This window comes from Gymnoscopelus microlampas (genome assembly GCF_963454915.1).
Source record: "Gymnoscopelus microlampas genome assembly, chromosome: 4".
Lineage (NCBI taxonomy): Eukaryota > Metazoa > Chordata > Actinopteri > Myctophiformes > Myctophidae > Gymnoscopelus > Gymnoscopelus microlampas.
Genome location: NC_139941.1, coordinates 31,802,706 through 31,819,225, shown reverse-complemented (window position 1 = coordinate 31,819,225; position 16,520 = coordinate 31,802,706). Strand labels below are relative to the sequence as shown.

At 43.8% G+C, this 16,520-nt stretch overlaps 1 protein-coding gene across 1 annotated transcript in view; it reads left to right on the top strand.

Annotated features, from left to right (window-relative positions):
• The first annotated feature begins 305 nt into the window (after positions 1–305).
• Positions 306–16,520, top strand: part of fam222aa (family with sequence similarity 222 member Aa) — a 48,063-nt gene continuing 31,848 nt past the window's right edge. The window contains exon 1 of the mRNA XM_084054213.1: positions 306–1,258. The gene's annotated coding sequence lies outside the window, so the exon portion shown is untranslated. The remainder of the gene's footprint in view (positions 1,259–16,520) is intronic.

Below are 16,520 nucleotides of genomic sequence, written 5' to 3'. Positions count from 1 at the left end.
CCAGTGGTTCTTAAACATTTTCATGGCAAGGCCTCCCCAGATTAATATGTATTTGTCCGCGTGGGCCCCCCATCTAAAAATATGTTGTGCCAGGGACCCCCGCATCAGAGTTGAGTTGTTCATTATTATTATCTACAAGCTCACAAAGCGTCGCATCGTGACGCGTTGTGAGCTTGTAGATCGGCTATTTTCAAATAGGCTTGTTTTCATGGACCTGGCTGCTTGTTTCTCTCGCAAATTCTGGCAACACTGGCCGTGAGAGGCTTCAGCGTTCCGGGTTATTGTCAGTTTGGGCAGCTCGGCACAGGGGGCAGGACCGAGAGCTGCCTACAGCAACTAGATCTTTATTCCAATTAAAACAATTTGACCTTTTTATTGATACATCAAATAACAGGACGTGGACAATTGTTGCCTGGAGCATATTTTCCCCCCAATTTAATCGGAAATCTGAGTGTGAATCGGGAAGCTAAGACGACTCTAAAGAGGCTGCCGGGGAGAAAGTGTAACCTAGACGGACGGAGCATAATCACTGGGATTTAACATCGCATCGCCTGTCAATTTGGGATATTTCTGACTATTTCCTTTGTTTCAACCTTGATGTTTTTGCAGGGTATACCGTGACGCAAGATTGCATACGTATAATACAACAACAATCGCATGATAACATTTCACAGAATAAGATTCAGCATATATAGGCGGAACACTTTAAACCCATGCGTAATAATAATCGGTGGATTTGGAATATCACATACATAGCCATTGATTCACCCACTCAGTCTATCTATTGATAGCTAAATGTGAGAAAGGTGGGATTCGTGGATCTCTATATCTACAAGTGAACAGAGGAACAAGCAGGACCGTATACTTTCCGGGGCTAAACAGCGCAGACCCTAAGCGCGTCTGGTGCGCAATTCATCTGACAGAATTAACGCTCCTGAAATTGCCGAGCTGTTCTGGCTCCCTTTGCCTTTAGCAAAATTGACACCGATTGGTGAAAAGGGCAAAGCTGATCAACTTTTCAGACTATAGGCTATTAGTGTGGATCTGTTTTCTTGATCTGCCGTATATTCGCACACGATCGAAAGGAGGAGAACAGACTGAATGGACAGCTGACATCGATAAAGCCGTTTCTGGATTTTGGAGAGCAGCAGAATAATGCGACCTTTTTGATTTGGACCACAAAGTCTGGGACAGATTGCTCAGTGATTGTTGCTACAATCTGCATGGAGTTCTAGTCTGGACCACGAAGCAATTTATGGTAAATACAGACAATCCTATTCTTCAAAAACGTCTTTAAAATGCTTCTTAATAATGACAGGGTCTTTATTTTCACCCGTTCGGTTTCCCTCGGGCTGCGTGCATCGTTTCGCTGCGCATAGCCTACCTTTTGTATGGAAACGTAACGAACTATAGAAAATTATTGTTTAGAAATGCTCCCATTGCAGGACAGGGATGCTCTTCAACAATACCTTCTCTTTTAGATTCAAACCGTTTGTTTCCATGGCTGACCCCGCAATAAAGGAAGTGAGCTGTAAAATCGGAGTGTTAAGCAGTGGTTCTCAGCCTGTAGGTCGGGGTCCCCACATGGTTTTGGGGGGGGGTCCCCAGATGACAGTGAAGAGACAATTTAAGGACTTAAGACATGTTTAATACCAAAATAAATTAAATTAAAAGGCCATTACTGCAAAAGTAAAAGTCAAACTATACTATACAAACTGGTCAAACATTGGCCAAATTGTCAATTAATATAAGAAAGAGGCAAACATTTTGAAAATAGCCGATCTACAAGCCCTCAACGTCTGGCTTGTGAGCTTGTAGATCTGCTATTTTCACAATATTTAGCTGTGGGACCGAGTCAAACAAAATGTAATGCCTCAACTCCTACATTTTACAAGCGCTTATCAGGGTGGGGGGTCCCCAGTTCAAATATGATTGTTTTCGGGGGTCACAGCCTGAAAAGGTTGAGAACCGGTGTGTTAGAGGGAGCTGAAGCTATAGCATACTCCCGAATGGCTTTAGGAACTGCTTTGATGTGTAATATTGGTCTTTTCAGTATGGGTAGCAATTAAATCTATTGTCGAGGGCATTGCGCCGCAGGCACCACAGTCAGGAGGATGTGACAGAAAGAGTTGCAGCTCAGAGCAAGGTGTGACATTCTCATCTGTAGGCTACGCCACCATGCGTCACATTATGGTTTAATGTGCAACTTGTGTAGATAGTTTCTGCTGTAGTGATTTTTTTTCACCCCTACGTGTTAATTGCAAGCGTTATTTTAATATTAGACATTGGTTTTGTGTGAAGCTGTTATCGAGTAACTCTTAAAATGATCTGTGCGTAATAGGTAGCGTACTGTATCAGATGTAGTGAAGTACTTTCTCTGCTTGCCTTAGCTGTGGCTACAATATTGTTTTCAGTAAAGGCTGATATGTCATGGAAGTGCATACTTTATTTGAGTGTATTCTGGCCAGCTAACACGATGGGTTGTTTTGATTCCAGTGAACTTTGAGCCTCCTGGGATTTTGATGCTAATTTACAAAATCTGCCCCAATGCCTTGTGCATAGATTATGGTAAATGGGAGTTAAAAACCTATATGCTATATATTGTTTACCAGAACACTACATGTATTTCCTCAATATTTATCTACCTCTCTCATTTCAGTTATTTCATTCCAACAGCTGCTCATACATCTAACTCATTGAATGTAATATGGGCCCCTACAGCAGGGCCAGGCGCCCCCATAGTCAGGGCACCTGCCATAGAGCCTTCCTGGCTGTATTGAATAAAACATCCAGTGATGTATGAGGCAGGGGCTGCACCCGAGGGGGCAGAGCTGCCTCATTTACTTCCTCCACTCTGCGCCTATGACCCGCTGAGCAAATTGTGCTCATATTAGCTCTGTGGCTGCTCCTCACCTAAACAAATAGTCTTCCCAGCATAATGCTTGCCTTAACTCAACATGATGGTTGGACAAGGCTGGGAGAATGGGATGGAAGAAAACCTCTAATATGTGGGTCACTGAATTACCTTTTGGAGTTCGTAGTTCTCATGTTGTATATTTTGTTGTATCTTTTTTCTGACAGTGCTGGCTCTGTTTCTTCCTGTGTAAAAAGTATTATATAGAGTAATGCTTCATATTCTGCATGTTGTCACCTGCAATTTATTTAAGTCATTTTAACCATAATAATGGACTCAAATTCACTATTAAGATTACATAAAAAAAAAAAAAATCCTGATTGTCATTGAATTTCAAACAAACAGCATTGCTTGGTACAAGTTTATAGAGCATATTCAGCAAGGGAGGTATTAACAAAAGTAATATACTAAGCAATCCCTGACATTTTATCAATTTGCCAGAATAAAATTGTATATCAGTTTGATTGATTGATAGCATTAGGGTGAATGCAGTGTATTCTTTCTTATTAAAGTGCCTGCCTGGAGTGAATAAGTGAGCTTTTCTCATGAATATCGTTATAGTAGCTGAAGTTTAATTTCCTGCACTACGTATTAATCTTTTTGAATCCCTCCATGGTTTGATTGTCTCAATGCATACCCAGAGGCAGCAAAACTCACTTTGGCACTGTGTGTGTGTGTGTGTGTGTGTGTGTGTGTGTGTGTGTGTGTGTGTGTGTGTGTGTGTGTGTGTGTGTGTGTGTGTGTGTGTGTGTGTGTGTGTGTGTGTGTGTGTGTGTGTGTGTGTGTGTGTGTGTGTGTGTGTGTGTGTGTGTGTGCGCGCGCGCGCGACATTCTAGGTTTACAGTAGCATATACTAGCTTGTTTAGACTATATCTGTGAAAAAATTAAAATGTTTGTCCTCTCTGGACCAGAAATTGAATTGCATATAAGATTTCTATCAAGATATTCTATATACATCATAAATGAGACACGAACAGTCAGGAATACAATGGTGTAAAGCCTGCACAGTAAAGCCCAGTGGTTCATGAATTACAAAAAAATTCTATACAGTATCTTTACTTAGAAATACAATATAATAATATGACACATGGCCTTTTAGGAACAAGACTTGTGAGGTTTTTCCATTTTAGAGAATGTCAACTGTGTCTCATTAGATATTGTGTTTCATAGCAGGGAAGTTGTATACAGTGTATTGATGAAACATCCCCCAGTGTCTTTACAAAGCCCCTATTCATGCAAACAAGAGATATGTTTGATAATGTTTTTGTGGTGCACAATATTGCATTATGAGATTATAGAGGTACAGTTAAGTTAACCAGTGCTGTTTCTGTGAAAGTGTGGTAGTGTTTGCATACTGCCAAAGTCATGTATGCGGTGTCAAAAGAACTATACTACATACCTGATCTTGGCCCCTTGTTAAAGTGTATATAGTTACCAAATCCAGTGCACTAAACTTCACACTCATATTTTAGAATGGAGTCAATAATGAACTGTACTGTCTTAACAGTTCTAGTCTATAGCTTTACTTTCAGCTAGGCTTCATCTATGATTTGTTTATGTTCACACAATGGTTGACTCAAATAAGCAAATGTTGAAGAAGCTTTGTTAATGCTACTTTCGGTCTGATCTTGACATGACACATGAGTAAAACCAAAAACAATTCACCAAAGAACGGGACAGTTTGCAGGCCACGTGTTTTTGTCAACTTGTTGATACTCCCATTTAATTGATAGCTTTGTAAAAACTGCTTTCCTCACTTGTTCGTATCCAGCCACCGAATGCATTTCTATACACAGATACATACAATTTATCTTGAGAAACAGTGGCCTCTCTAGTATATGGTGCAGCAACGTTATTTTTATTTTTTAAATATATATTTTTTGGCTTTTCTGCCTTTGGCTATTTTAGCTATTTGTCGTATAACAAATGATATGGGGCTTAAGTGGTTAAGCTAGATGCTTTCATAGTCTAGAGAAGCATGTTATTGTATTTCCACACAATAATCCAAGCTCCCTCCCTTACCTATGTGAAGTCTGTCCTAAAGGTTTACCTGACAGGTGTTCTGTTCGTCTGATCTGATTTACTTTGATGGTAGACAATGGTAGCTTTTTCATCAGAGGCTTCTGTGGCGCTGAGGTCAGTTATGGCTCCATCCCCTCTTAATTCGCTGTCAGATTGAATGGAGGCTAGGTCTAAACAGGCCCACGGGTTAATGTACAGCCATTAATGTGGAATGGGTAAGGGAGGCAAGCCATTCTTTTAGTTTTAAAAGTACTTACACAGTCAAATGTAGTCAGTGGGAACTATGTCGTTTTCCTATGTAGTGGTTAATGAATATACTGTTATGGAGGGAAGACTGCTGTGAATGTCGTACAGTAGTTGGCTGTATAATCCACTCAGGAAAAGTGTGAGGAAAGGCATGTTGCTTCCAAAGTATTCTAGGGGGAAGAAAAGGGAATAAAGCAAATCTGACAAGCTCTCCAACAGTGAATTTGCTCTCCTTAAAAACAATGCCGCTCTTGCCTTCCTCATGGTCACATTGATTTGTTCTGGGTGACAGTGCAGGCTGCTGTGAAATCACCCCAGCGCCATTGATCTCAAGGAGAGTAGGAGGAGAGAGAGAGCGAGAGGGAGAGAGTATGGCGACAGAGAGCAACATGGGAAAACCTCACAGTGCCCTCATAAAACGAAGGCCTTGGACACTATCAGACCAGCTCTTGTTGCAGTTCCTCAGCGGTTGTATCATAGTCTGCGCAGCGCTTTGATTTGTTTTGGAGGCTTGTAAATGCTGTTTGATTTGCTATTGTGCCTCACCATGTTTCACATTATCTGCTGTACTCTTTATTGCCACTGTTTTCCATGCCAGAAGCAAGGCTGTTTTTTTAATCTCTTGCAGCCCTCTGATTAATCTCTCCCTCTATGCTGGTGTACTTTAATCTTGAATGGAAGATATCTGATTCTCCTCGGCTATTGAGGAAGATCAAACTTTAATGGAACAAGGAACTGCACATCATCCTAATCTCCATCTCCCTGCATTTTGGTTGACTGCTCTCCCTCGGGCTTTGTAACGTTCTGCAATAGCAGGAAATACATCAGACAGATAAGATGTTTTCTCTTCATGCTTTGGTAATTTATTCCCAGTTGACAATAGCCACCACTTTACATCTCTGCTATTTTATTACCTGGTTGGAGGAGCAGGATGTGAAAACATGGGAATTGATTGACAGTTACAAATGGCTGTACTGTACGATGTAAATATATGAAACTTTTCCCCCAAGCTTTAATTGGGTTTTCTTAACGATTTGTTCCTTCTATGAGAAAAGTGCTAGCCCTCGTTGTATTGACAGTTTTTCACAAGAGATTGCGCTGCGTGTGACCTGCGTCATCTGTCTATAATAGCCTGAGGAGAGATAGGTTTCCACTGTAATTTGTTTGATTGCGCCACAGTCAATTCAGGAATGTGGTATTGACTTGATTTTCTTCATTCAATTCTGCCATATCACTCAAATGGTGTACATTGTGTGTGCCAGCCTCCGGATTGTGACAATAGCTGGATGCATATTGTTGGGTATGCATTGTACTTATGGAGTGAAACGCCATCTACAGACAGTTAGTGCTTGTGACAAAAATAGGCTGTTATCCAATTCTAAGGGTGTTGCTGTAAGGTAATGAAATTTCCACTGACTGGAGAAAACAATGTTGTCTGGTCTGGGTTGTAATTGCAGAAGCCACCTCGCCATTTTCCTGAGTTCAGCGTGAATGCAACATGATTTAATAAAACTCTGGAGATTTTGATCATGTATTGCCATGCTTGGCAGCAGACACATGCGTATGAAGCAGAGGCTTGCACAGATAAAACTCATTCAATTTACCTGTTGAATTTTAACCAAGCGGAGGCCATTTGCACAAGAATGGCCATAATATGACAAATAGGGACCAGTTTATTTGTTTGACCATGGTCCTGGCCGATATTATTGCTAGTAGTATAAAGCCACTGTTCTAATCTGAGCAGAGGAGTAGCCTGGAATTTTCGTCATTTTCTTCTCTGTTATTACTTGTGTCAAGAAAGGGTTGAAAATCCGTACAATATTAGGCCCTCAGGCCAAAGAGCTTCTGTATGCCTGCTTCCACTCACATACAGAAACATAGGAACATTGACAGGAGAACACATATACTGTAGACACACACACACACACACACTCCTAGCCTGTTTTATTACCTCCTGCCTGCTGCTGGAATTGCTTTCCTCCCTCGAGTGAGCCAGGCAAAGCCGGCTTTATTGTGTTAACCTATTTGTGTGTCAAGAGCGATTGCGGCGTTCTTTATCTCTGTTTGTATTCGGACGGGGAGACGGCAGAGAGAGGGAGAGAGAGTGGAGGAGGAAGGAGCCAGGCGAGCCACCGGAGTTAGACGGATGGCCGGTCACCTCGCTCCACTCTGGAGGATAATGACTGGTTGCTTAGCAATTTTTTTATCCCCCCCAGACTGGCATCCAGAGTAATCACTTTTTTTCCTCTAAAAGATGTCATGTATAATTATAAGCCCACTGCCATCCGTTGAAATCTGCCTAATGGGTCTTTTCATTTATTTAGGAGAGTGGGGTGATGGTGGGAGTAGATATGTAATTAGAGATTTTGGTGTGGGGGCTTATGAACTATTGGTTTTCCTAGATTAGTGTGTGTGTGTGTGTGTGTGTGTGGGGGGGGGGGGGGGGGGGGGCTTCTATGTTACTAATTTTCTGTAGTGTACTATATAGAACCAAACGGTTTGCTATCACATACTGTGCTGTGTTTGCTATCACATACTGTGATAGCAAATACACATACTGTGATAGCAAACAGTCTACTTTGTGGTGGATCTTTGTGGATCTACTTTGTGGTGAGCAGTTGGTGGAGTTTGACCAGGATTATTGTTGGAGAATTCCCTGCTATATAGCTGATGATGACCAACCTTTGACCTAGTACTGGTGGCAAGGTTACATGCACATAGATGCAAGGGAACACACACACACACACACACACACACACACACACACACACACACACACACACACACACACACACACACACACACACACACACACACACACACACACACACACACACACACACACACACACACACACACACACACACACGCTTTGATGACTGACCAGAGGCAATGAGTGCTCCTTTCTGTGAGCTCTTAGTTTTATTAACATTTTTATTGAGTTGAACGAATTGCTGACCTTTTGTGGCATAATGAATTGCCTGGTCTGCTTAGGGGAAATGAGAAATTTGGCAGAAATGACTGGCAACAATCCAAGCTGTTTAACTAAAGATTTGCGGTATGTTTATTCAGCAGGTGAAACAAGCTGCTCACCATTTTCTAACATTCAGCTTCTTAAATCTCTTGTTTCTGTATGGCCGAGGCACTCTCACCTGCAGGTTTTCTGTGGTTGGTCCTACTTTTAAGCATGTCTCTGGCTATAATGTTAGACAACTGTATTTTAAAATTGTGGGATGAAGGTATTTTATCAGAACATGACCCCAATTAAAGCTGACTTTCATCGCTAGCAGCTCATTGATGTTGGCCCGAAGTCCAGCATCGTTTTAATGCCCAGCCAATTATCTCCCCTGCTTTTGAAAATGGATTCTTCCCCCTTGTATGAAGAGGTAAAAAATTCATTTGAAGCTCCCTCTGAAGTCCAAATTAAACTTTTACATGTTTATGATGATGAAAGTCATGCTCGCTCAAACAGACTGAATATGCTGGGATCAAATTAAATGTTTTGACTTGTGCCAGACAGTGTAGCCGCTTGGTGTTGCATTATAGAGCTCCTATTTGGATCCTGCTATAAAAAAAATACTTATTCGCTTATTTGTTTTGTAGTGCAGCTTCCTTTAAACAGTGTCAGACATGTCTGGTATTTGCTCATGTGTGCTCATCCTCTATTTCTTCTGTTTATCGCCGCCTTGCTTTATCCACACTCATGCACCATTGCTAAAATCTGACAGCTTTGCTCATAACTGGGGACTTCATACAGACAAACTGAACATACAGCACCCCCCATCCCCGTCGCTGTGGCATGCTTCTGTGGCTGCATCTATGGGAACAGCTGTCCAGCTGTCACCGCAGTCAGCCAGTGAGCCACTCTCCTAGGCAACATCTGTAGAGAGAGACTGTATAAGCGTGAGGGCAGCCTGCCATTCCCTACATGTCCCCAAAGACCATGGAAGTATGTCAGGCTTTTTCACTGCACATTAACACTGACCATGTCAACCGTGTCGTCAGGCTTGATTAAATGTTATCTGCCCCGCACTGAAGTAAACTTCACAGAGGGGAGGTTTTTGTTTTTTCGTCGCAAAATACTAACGTGATTGAAGATGTTGGATTTACAGAGTTCTCTGCAACAGAGCGCATTTGAATGCAGCTGAACGTGCACATTACAATCGCCCTCTTTTGCTAACAATCGTGTGTGTGTGTGTGTGTGTGTGTGTGTGTGTGTGTGTGTGTGTGTGTGTGTGTGTGTGTGTGTGTGTGTGTGTGTGTGTGTGTGTGTGTGTGTGTGTGTGTGTGTGTGTGTGTGTGTGTGTGTGTGTGTGTGTGTGTGTGTGTAAACAAAGTCCCAGCGAGCAAGGTGTAATGGCCTGGAACTGACGAGAATCCACTGGGAGAGTCTCTCCTTCTTGTAGCCCCCATCCCATATTTTCATGCACCTACCACCACAGAGACATGCCTGGATGGGGGGGAGCAGGGAGACTAACACCGCTCCAGTCCCCTCTGTCAGCCACAAACCTGGATTGCGGCGATTGCCTGGGACTTGAGGAGCAAAGAGATGTCGGGGGTGGTGGGGGGTGTTCAGTGTTTTTTCAGTCTCTTCTATCACTGTCTCACTCATCGTCTCTCCTCTCTTCTCCTTCTCTCATTCTGTCATTAGCCTCTGTCATGTGCACTGGTGGAATAGTGAATGGATAAATACATTAAAATGCAGTCTTGGTATAGGAAAGAGATGACAGAGCTCTGTTAATGTCTGTACTTTGGGGGGAAAGGGGGGGCATACAAATCAGTGTGGGTCTAACACTGAGAACAGTGTAAAAGCTCAGAGTTAACCACTTTTTCACAATGTATGACATTATAGGTGAAATTGTACAAAAAAAGGTTTTAAATTTCCCCCCCAAAGTAGCCTCACAATGCTTGTAGATCGGGCTATTTTAGTTTTCTGTTAAGCCGACACTGAGGATTTTTGCTGTGCATTTTGCTGTGCATAATGCAATCATCCCTTCGGCTGGTCTTGGATGTTCTTTTAGGAACTGCTGTTTTTTTTTTTTAAGACTTGATTTCTTCATCAGTCTTGTTGATAACTGAGGGCCTCTCAGGCATACTGTGCCGCTCCCTGCAGACAGCTGCAGACTCAAACAGGCTCTGGGTAAAGTTTGATGGATCCTGTTTACTGGAGCTGAGAGAATGCCTGGATGTCTCCAATTAAGTGTCACTTAAGGCTTGTCTTTTAGTCAGTTCCTCTATTTTGCTCCTCATCTCTAGTGACAGGATGGCGCTGCCAATTGTAACGCAGGTTGAGAGGAAGACATTTGGTGATTACACATTCTGTCGTGATTGAGGGGTGAAGCCAGCAACTCGAGGCAAAACCAAATTCCATATGGCTGTGAAATGATAAAAAAAATCCTATTCACCCATTTTGAGTTTACATTCAAACAGCCCCCCTAGCCGGATGACAAGGAAATCGCCTGCTTATGACTTATCGTTTTATCATTCAAATTTCCTCCATTGATGCCTGCTGCTGTGATTGGCAGCCAGTCCTGAAAGCCCAGAGCTATCTCAATCGAGCCGCGGCAGCCAGTTGGTAACCGTGACAATGGTCTCTCCTTGTTGCCTTGTTTTCACTCTTTTTTTTTTGTTGCTGTCACAGAAACCTCACTGATTGCTTTTCTGCCAAGACAGCGTCCTATTAATCTTTTAAATAAGGGCCAGAGCCCAGCAGTATTGTTTGCAGAAAACCGAGAGGACCTTGTGAGACCACACTGAAAAGGAAAAGGGGCAACCAGGGCTGGGTAAGTCTCATTGTGGCAGGAAAGCCGAGCCTCCTTAAAACCCCAACAATATTAGAAATCTAATAGCTACTGTGGAGATGGATTGAACAGAGGTCTGAATGTAGCCAGGCCTGTCTGGCCCTACCTGATACTCTGTGGTGTTTCCTGTCCTCTCTTGCTCACTGCCTGGCTCTCCAGGTGTATTCTGTGCTTTGATCTGCGTTGTGGCGGTCTGAATGAATGTCTTTGTGTTTTATGGCCATGTCTTTGTATATGCAGTATGCACTTATCGATCCCCTTTGGCAAGGTTGGAATGTATTTGTTCAACTCTGGGCTGAAACAATATAACGGCAGATCATCAGAGGCATTGTGACTTATGGACAGTAACACTTTCACTCTGCACTAGCTGGTTATTAGAGGGGAAACATACATATCTCTTTGCGTGCATACTGTACACTGTCCTTGCACTACAATGTGTTTCTTGTAACCAAGAATAACGTGTGAAAGTCATTGCATATCTGCTTTGTTTACCCTGGCCTTTCAAAAAGAGAAGCTTTCTGTACTCTGATTACATGGGTGATGTTTTTTTTAAGGGTTTAATTAAGGGTAATTTGTAGTAGGAAGTCTTTTTTTTGTGAGAGAGAGAGCGCTTGTTCGTCCTTGTCAAAGTGGTTGTTAATACAGAACAAGTACTGTGTTCCTGACACCTTCATCTATGTAATGGCCGCGTTCTTGTGCAAAAGGGGTCCATAAACCAAACCATGCAAAGATGACAAACATCTGGTTGAGGACAGCTCTGCATGGACTCCGTAGTGGTGTTTTGAGATGTCAGTATTTATGGCGCCAATAACATGAAACGATATTCAATGCTGTGGAGTCATGGTATGGCATCCAAACGTCCTTGTCCCCTCCACGCCAGTTGAGGTGAAGCAACCCCAGGCCATGGAAACCCAATGAGGCAGGGCCAGCCCCAGACGGCCAGCCTGCTCTCACTCACACCCAGGACAGGACAGAGCCACATGATAGCCAGACCGCCGGTCAATGGAACTGGATTGACTTTCCCCCTCCGGTCAGCCTTGCTTTGTGATCTGTGTGTGTGTGTGTGTGTGTGTGTGTGTGTGTGTGTGTGTGTGTGTGTGTGTGTGTGTGTGTGTGTGTGTGTGTGTGTGTGTGTGTGTGTGTGTGTGTGTGTGTGTGTGTGTGTGTGTGTGTGTGTGTGTGTACACACACATGCATGTATGCATGTGAGTGTGTGCGCACGCAGTCGTGCCTAACTGCATATGTGCGTGTGGCTATTCATAGCTATTCATCCTCTATGACCCACAGTTGCCCCTCCTCTCCAAAAACACTGGAAATCAATCCATTAATAATGAAACACACAGAGAGTTCAGAACAATATCACCCCACTATTTATATAGGCTTTAGCTTGGCACTGTTCTATTATTGCTGTCGCACATGATACTGCTGAGAGAATATTGAGATTTTGAATAATACATGATTGTTGAAGTGTTGGATTTTGCTTTTTAATTATGTACTTTAATGTCTAGAGAAAATGTCTGGCTGCCTGTTTGTGCCATAATATGTGACACCTTGTTGAAATGCTCACCAGTATTTTATTTTGTGACAAGGGTTCTAAGGGTGCTGCCACTGTTTTACCGCAATGGCGGTTTCCTTTATTTTTGTTTGTCAGTCAAAATGGAAGCAGAGTTTAAAGTAATTCCTACAAAGAATACATGTATCTGTCCCTTAACCACTTTCAACCTGGCGTCCCTATTTTGGGCATGCCTTGTTTTTTTTTTGGTAAGTGATAGTGAAAATAGCAGATCTACAAGCTCACAATGCACCACAGGCTATTTTTTCTATGCAACACCATCATATGATGAGGTATAAAACAGGCCTTAATTGGTTTAAAAGAGACAAGCCAGGCCCAGTGAATAAGTATGAGTTTGAGTGTGCTTCTGTAACAGTTGGCCCGTGTTATCTACATGTAACTGTGTGTGTGTCTGCCTTCCTCCTGACCTTGCAAATGTGTGGGAAGGGGGGGGGGTTGTACTTTTTCATTCCTGTTTGCAGTTGTGCAGCAGGTTAAACACAAACACTGCTGTCCCAGATTCAGCCTTCACACCATCACCGCCTTCCACCTGTCTGATCCACAAGCAAGCGGCTCAAGTCTCTTCCCTTCATCCCCCCCAAAAAAAACAGTCTCTCACTCGGTTCTTTGGATTTCAAAGGGTTCGCATAGCTCGACTGTGTCGAAGCACGCCCCTCCTCCCTGACCCCCCTCCTCTCAGAGACAGCACTCTTGACCTGCTGCCCCATTGTTTTCCACCAGGGATGGATGGATGGGGAGCTGCCTCTGCTTCTGCGATCCTTCACTCAATAGCCGCTCCATCTGTCGGCTGCATGACTCTGGGTTACAAGGGGGGATTTTGCTCCGTCTGTGCGGGGTGTGAAAGGACCCATCTCTGGGGGGGGGGGGCTTCCTGAATAGGGGTTTAAAGCTGCAGTAGTGGGTTGCGGTCATGCACCCCCCTTCTCTATCCCTGTCATAGACCCAACATAGTCGACTGGGACGTGGAGGATGAGAGGCCTTCATTATGTCTGTTCACAGGCCCCTGGGCGACAGGGTCACCTTGTCCCTAAACAAATGCTGCCCTCAGTGGGGTTGTTGGCACTGCGTGTGTGTGAGTGTGTGTGTCTGTGTGTCTGTGTGTGTGCGTGCGCGCACGCACGCAAAAGGGGGTTGCGTATTTGAGTATAAGAATGCACCATCAGGAAGGGGACAGAGGCCTTGGCTGTGAGGACATTTATCTAACATCTCTGCCTTTCACATCAAACCCTATTCAGTGCTACCCGTCTGGATCAGCCTTTCAAAGGGGGAAAAAAAACACTCTAGGCAGCTTTACAGGTCAAACTGCTCTCAGTGAGCATTTAGAGACTAACAAAGCTGCTGATGTTATTTTCCATTTCCCTTGTATCTTGTGTAGAAAAGAGAACCTTTTAAAAATGCTTATCCTTGTTTTCACTCTCCTATAACTCCCTTCGGGTTAAGGTTTCGCCATAGTGCTGCTATTGAAGCTAGACAAATATTGTTTCTGTGGTGTGTTTTGCTCTAACGCCTGAGTTACACTTGATTGCATGCGGGTGTCACGTACCAAAAATAGCCGATCTCTAAGCTCACAACGTGTCACAGTTGTGAGTTTGTGAATCGGCTATTTTCGGTGTGCGACACCCGCGTGCAACCAAGTATAACTCGGGCATTATAGGGGATGTTTGTGCACTAAATTGAAATCCTTCACTATTTTGACAGCTGGTTCACCTTGAGCAATCAATGTTGAAATGACTGTGATTCAGACATATGGGATGAGGTCCTCTGTCTTGTTATTTAGCATTGCCCTCTCAGAATAAAAGAAAATGCTTTTATTTTTTCCCTGGAATAGCTATTATGTTTTTTTTTATTTGGAAATTCTTATTTCCTTCCTGCGGGCCAAAGTAATTCTTCTGGTTATACATATTATCATTCATGTCTAGGCTATAATAAGCTTCTCTCCCTCTCTCCCTGTTCTCTAACAGCACTTGACAGCATTAGGAAGTCAACTGCAGCCTAATTCAGCTCTCTCCCTCGCCTCTCTCGCTCTTTTGTTTGTATCTAATGGGGGTCCTCTTGGCCTATCTCCTCTTACCAGGAAGCTCAGTCTTGATGAGGCTCAGGCAGAAACACTCAGCCCCCTCACTCCCTCTTCCCTCTTTTTATTTTATCACAGAGGCACAGTTGGCTACAGCTCCACTGCCGAGGCCAAAGCGCAGGAAACGTCTCAGCCGCCAGCGTGCACAGAATGCCCTCTCAACACACCTTTACTTCAATTAAGATGATTTAAGTAGCAAGGCCTGTTCCTCTCATGTGCTCAGACTTTAACGGCTTGTGCTCTGCAGGTGTTTGCTGAGCTGCACCCCCGCCCTCCTCCTCAGGCTCGAGGAAGACAAAGTGAGGAATGTTGAGCAGACAGACAAGCAGGCAGTGGGTTCGGGGAAGGAGCCCCCCCTCTTCAGACAAGAGGACTGAGATAGAGTTAAGGATGGGGGGGTGGCTGAGTGGAAGGAGTGGAGGTAGAAAACTGCAGTGACAGCAGAATGAATAAATTGAAAAATTCTCCCGTTGTAAATTGTCTATCGCTTGTGACAAACGATCTGATAGGCAAGCGGGCCCGGGTTTTCCGACGCATTCGTCCCAATAGAGCTGTGAATAACTGGTCTATCTCCACACTGCTTAGCACCGGCCCCACACTTAATAATTCATACAGTGTGAAATATTTTCCCCGGTTCAGATATGCCGAAGAGCTGCCGCCAGCAGCAGGCGGGGGGCGGTGAGGTTGGATGAGGGGGGGTGTCCCTGTGGTGCTAATTTGGGGGGGATGGTGACGTGCACAGATTTCTAAAGGGAGGAGATGCCTGAAAGACATTTTGTGTTCCGTTATTGTGTGTGTGTGTGTGTGTGTGTGTGTGTGTGTGTGTGTGTGTGTGTGTGTGTGTGTGTGTGTGTGTGTGTGTGTGTGTGTGTGTGTGTGTGTGTGTGTGTGTGTGTGTGTGTGTGTGTGTGTGTGTGTGTGTGTGTGTGTGTGCTGTGTAGGGGGGGGGGGGGGGTTCCAGGAGGTCCCCAGCTAAATTTGTTCATATAGCATCAAAATCACTTTAACACATATTCTATACACGTTGTGAGCGTGTAGATGAGCTATTTTTCCGCTGCCTAATATGTATCAATTTGGGGGTTCTTGGTGAGGGAATGTGTGAGAACCACTGAAGTAGTTCTAGCTGTTTGCCGAGTGTTGTTGACACTGGTGGTGGCAGGTGTCTCACAGGACACCTGGTTTGGTCTCCTGTTTCCATCAGGTGACTCCTTGTGCCCCTGGGGCTCCTTGAGCAGCTAAGCAGCCAAAGCAGCTCACATGGTACCTGACCTTATTGTCCCCTTCCTCTGCAGCAGAGTGCTGCACTGTAAAATCCTGAGTGTTCATTTAACTCGTGAGAGAGGGCACAAATGGATAAATGAACGCTGAGGATTTTACTGGGTGAGCTTACAACTTCGCTTCATTCTCTATGGCAATGAACCTAGACCTATAATGGCCTTGTGTGGGTGTGTGCGTGCGTGTGTGCGTGCACATTGTTGTGTGTCTTGTGTGGTAGTATCACTGTCTGTGTGTGCATCGTTTTCTATTTTATACCCTCAGCACTGTGTGGTTTTGTCTGGTTTGTTCCGCAGATCGGTCCTGTACAAACTGGGTTTTTATGGTTCGCATTCAAGCCCTGATACCAATTATACAAACTATAAAAAATTTAAGGAGGACAGTCTTTTATAATTTAATCCTAAAGTAATAGATTCTATTAAAAATGCATGAGGGGAGCTTTATAGTTGGAACTAGAATTAGTGTCTATCAAAGACTCCAGTCAAGGATGCAGGGTGAACGGGCAGCAGGAGGGGTGGTATCGCCTCATTATTCAAATAGGATATGATTACCACAGAGCAGAATCCCTGGGCCAGGCCTCAGTGGCCACTCTAATCAGGAAGAAGATAATTCTAG